We start from the raw sequence: 5,000 nt of genomic DNA on the forward strand, positions 1-5,000 counted from the left end.
CGCAAATATATATAATCAATGTAGTTATTATATTCATAATAATTATAGAATATTAATAAAGGTAATAGGTTGGCTAAGGTACATACCACCCATTGAAATACTACCGCTACAGACTTCCTGGGTCCGTTGACTGGAGAGACACTACTTCGTTGGATCCCTATCTCTTTGGTTACGGCTCTTTTTTTCTTTTCCTACACATACACCGAATAGTGTGGCCTATACATTCCACATTCTCTTCTGTCCTCATACACCTGACAAGATTGAGATAACTAAACAATTCTTTTTCGCTCAGGAGGTTAACTACTGCAATGTAATTTTTCAGTGGCTACATTCCTTTAGGGAAGAGTAGAAGAGACTCGTTAGCTATGGTGACCAGCGCTTCTATGAGGAGGACACTCTAAAATCAAACCATTGTTCTCTAGTCACGGGTAGTGCCATAGCCTTTGTACCATGGCCTTCCATTGTCTTGGATTATAGTTCTTTTGCTTGAGGGTACACTCAGGCACGCCGTTCTATTTTATTTCTCTTCTTGTTTTTTTTTTTAAGTGTTTATAGTTTATATATGAACGATTTAATTGTATGTTAGTGTTATTAAAATATCTAATTTTGATTGTTTATCACTTCTCTTGTAGTTTATTAATTTCCTTATTTCCTTTCCTCGCTGGGTTACTTTTCACCGTTGGAGCCCTTGGGTTTATACCTTCTTGTTTTTTCAACTAGATTTTATAGCTTAATAATATTAATAATAATAATAATAATAATAATAATAATAATAATAATAATAATAATAATAATAATGATAATATAAATTTATATTCATATAAATATGTACAAATATGAGTAGATATTGATATAACGTGTATGTATATATAAATTCATATTCATATAAATATGTACAAATATGAGTAGATATTGATATAACGTGTATGTATATATATATATATATATATATATATATATATATATATATATATGTGTGTGTGTGTGTGTATATATATATGTATATATATGCATATATATATATATATATATATATATATATATATATATATATGGTTGCTTTGCTGATGATTCTCAATACTATCGATGAAATTATTATGATCAAAAGAAATCTTCACTCAAGATAAAGCCAGGCAAGAGCCAAATCCCGTTACTTTCCTTTAAGGATTTGCATAGCCACGTGTTTATACAATCAAAAACATTAGGATGAAAAAATAATTTCGAGTATTCTTCAGGTCCTGGTTTTCAGGACGATGAAATTTCCATTTAAATAAGAAGATATTTGGTTGGGGGTGATAAAAAAAATTCATTAAATTATAAGGGGTACGGGCGGACATGTTTAGAAATGAAAATGAAGTCAGTAGAGTATATTTAGTACACTAAATATTTGGGATGAAGAAAAAACGGAATTCACTAAAGATTTCAAAAAAATTGAAAGTAAACGAAGTGAGCACTCCGCGTGATATGGTTGCCAAGGTCATCCCAGTTGTATTATCACTTTTTTTTGTACAGATAATTTTCAATCAATAATATCTTTTTCGAATTAAAGGAAATTAAGGCGAGAGGATGATTCAAACCATATGCAAATGAAGCACAGAACAATGAAAGAAAAGTAAATGTATCGCCAAGATCCCCTTACCTAAATTCACACGGAATACGTAAGCCCTCCTTGCTATGTGATACTTCCTTGGCCCCTCCAAGAAAAGACGTACGCCATCTGAAAGCAGAAATTATCAACAGTGAGAATTTGAGATTTCATTATCACCTTACAGCAAGAATAATTTGAATGTGACTAAAGAGAGAGATGGGTAAATAGAGCCTCTTGAAGACATCTCCCTTAACAAGATTAAGAGCGCCCTATTCACGAGCTCTCTCAAAATCACAGTGGATAGACAGGGACATAACAATTCGAGATTGAAAGTCAACTTCAGACTAAGATTGGGAAGCGAGTGGAGAAACGAGCCAATACTCCGTTTCTTTATCAGCTTATCAAGGGAGGTGCAAATACTATTGAAATATTTCAAGAGTTCATTCAGGATAATACAATTACTTTTCAAAAATTTCGATCTACAATCTTGAGTACGTCAGCATCTCCTTTAAGTTATGAAATGATTACTCTTATATTATCCAATTCTACTCTATTTTGTGGTGGCCTATTGGAAATGTCCCTGCTGGGAGTTCTGCTGGACGGCTGATAAGAGTCCCGCTCAACCTAGATAGTTTACTGTAGTGTCAGCAATCTCACCATCCTTATAGGCTTAGGATAGGGGTTTTGGAGGAGCCTGAAGGTCTACTTGCTGGGTGGTGAGGGGGTTTGGTCGCTGATCACATAGATATATGGTCACCGTCTCTTGCCTCTGCCATTCAAGAGTGACCTTTAAATATTTAAACAGTGTTTTAAGGAGCCAGTTTCAGAGGGATGGGCTGAATTTCATTAGAATCAGCAAAGACAATACTGAAGAAATACAGACTCGAAAAAGGGAAAAGATTTGGATGTCAAGTTATACTTTAGTATAAAAATAATTCTCTAAAACCTTTTCATCAGTCTCAAGACGAGAAATTCCTATAGTCCCTCTTATTTAGGTACTGTGATAAATATTAAATAAGAGACCCACAAAACACATTGAGCTTGAAAAAAAATAAAACCAAATCACTAAGCAAAAACATATATCTAGTATTAATAGTGTAAATGTACTGCAGATCATAAAGCCTAGAGGGGACCATTCCTATCTGTAAAACATAGATAATTTAAAAACAGTTGCAATTAATACAACATTTTCAATAGGGTTTATACTCCTTTTTTGAATTTACAAAGACGCCCTTTATAAAATTTGATGTAAACTTTGATAAAATGATCCAAATATCTATGATTCAAAACACTTGTAAAAGTAAGTACATTTTGAAGGGGTTCAATCAAATGCCTGGTTATACTGGATACAAGCATAAAATGGAAGAAAGTAAAATTCATTGTAATAATATTCTTCAAAGAAAAGGCGCTTCTAGTTGAAAAAGCATTGTATTGGGATACTTCCAAGTATTATGTTGTCCCGATTACATTTATGTGTCCGTATTACATTTGGGCCATACAACCAACTGGGCCGGAGGTGCCATATAAAATACTTATTCATTTATGAGATTACTATTTTGGGAAAGGTTATTTACACGTTAATAACTTGTAAAAATTCTTATAACCACAACAACAACAACAACAACAACAATAATAATAATAATAATAATAATAATAGTAATAATAATAATAATCATAATAATATTAATGATAATAAAAATAATGACAATAATAATAATAATAATAATAATAATAATAATAATAATAATAATAATAATAATAATAATATAGAAGTAGTAGTAGTAGTACCCACACAAACCATACTCCCCTTAGAAGCAATACTTCTCTTCGATGAAACAGCAGCCTGATAATGACGAGTAGCAAAACAGAGACTAATCATTATTTAAACTAAATCAATATTCCTTATGCCAAGAGTATTATTAAACCTTTCCATCCAAGACAGATAATTTATATGTGAAATAAAAAAAAATGTAATTAAAAAAAAAAAGAAATAAAAAATCAAGCATAAATTTGCCCAACCATAAAAATATTGTTTAGATAAAACACAAACAAGAGCAGAAAATACAACACAAATTTATACACCAATACTGGTGCCCGAAGCCATTCCAAATAACAGTGGGCGTCTAAAGCTTATACTAATCGATTCTATGACAGAAATGCGACAGGGCATAAAATGAGCAAACGGAAGTGTGTAAACAAGCGTAAAGAAACTCGCTATTGAACACAAACGCACATGACAATAATAAGGCAAGACACAAGGCCGTACTAATGCAGGACGCTTGGCCATACTAATGCAAGACACATAACTGTACTAATGCAAGACGCTTGGCCATACTAATGCAAGACACATGGCTGTACTAATGCAAGACGCTTGGCCATACTAATGCAAGACACATAGCTGTACTAATGCAAGACGCTTGGCCATACTAATGCAAGACACATGGCTGTACTAATGCAAGACGCTTGGCCATACTAATGCAAGACACATGGCTGTACTAATGCAAGACACATAGCCGTACTAATGCAAGAAACATGGCTGTACTAATGCAAGACGTAAGAATCGACAATAATCGTAAATGTTGACGCAATGGAATCTATATTGCCCCCATTTACACGACCTCCAGAGCACAATAAATATGAATATCAATCATCGGTTGCACGAAACGTTATAGTTGGAGGTCGAAATGTTAAATGGTGAAGTACTTTTTCAAAAGCTTTTAAACAGAGTTAAATGGTATATTTTGCCATCAGGAAAATAAGAAACTAAATAATTACAGAACAGTAGTTAACCTCTCAAGTGAAGAACAATTTTTCGGTTATCTTAGTGGTATCAAGTGTCGGAGGAAAAAAGAAAATGTAAAAAAAAAAATAGGACAACTTTTCAGTGTACGTGTACACAAAGGAAAATGAGCCGTAATCAGAGGGATACAATACAGTATTATAACCAGTCAAAGGATCTCTCTCTTAGCGGTAGTCAACATACATTATATCTAAATAATATATATGTAAATATATATATATATATATATATATATATATATGATTATGTATATATACACATATATATATATATATACATATGTGCATTATATATGCATGCATACATACATATATATATATACATATATATATATATACATATATATTGTATGTAAATATATATATATTATATATATATACATTATATATATATGCAGTATATAATATATATATATATATATATATATATATATATATATATATATATATATGTATATATATATATATACATTATATATATATATATGCAGTATATATATATATATATATATATATATATATATATATATATATATATATATATGCATAAATTTACGTAAATTCTGAGAAAAAGGCGCCTGACAGTATGAAGATACACTTGAAAAGAAGAAAG

General features: G+C 31.1%; 1 protein-coding gene across 2 annotated transcripts in view; it reads right to left on the reverse strand.

The window, feature by feature from the left end:
• The window catches only part of LOC137627652 (uncharacterized), an 830,137-nt gene that overhangs the window by 673,170 nt on the left and 151,967 nt on the right, over positions 1 to 5,000 (reverse strand). For both annotated transcript variants that reach the window (XM_068358810.1, XM_068358806.1), the window contains exon 2: positions 1,640 to 1,717. The gene's annotated coding sequence lies outside the window, so the exon portion shown is untranslated. The remainder of the gene's footprint in view (positions 1 to 1,639; positions 1,718 to 5,000) is intronic.

The sequence above is a fragment of the Palaemon carinicauda genome, chromosome 35 (genome assembly GCF_036898095.1).
Source record: "Palaemon carinicauda isolate YSFRI2023 chromosome 35, ASM3689809v2, whole genome shotgun sequence".
Classification (NCBI taxonomy): domain Eukaryota; kingdom Metazoa; phylum Arthropoda; class Malacostraca; order Decapoda; family Palaemonidae; genus Palaemon; species Palaemon carinicauda.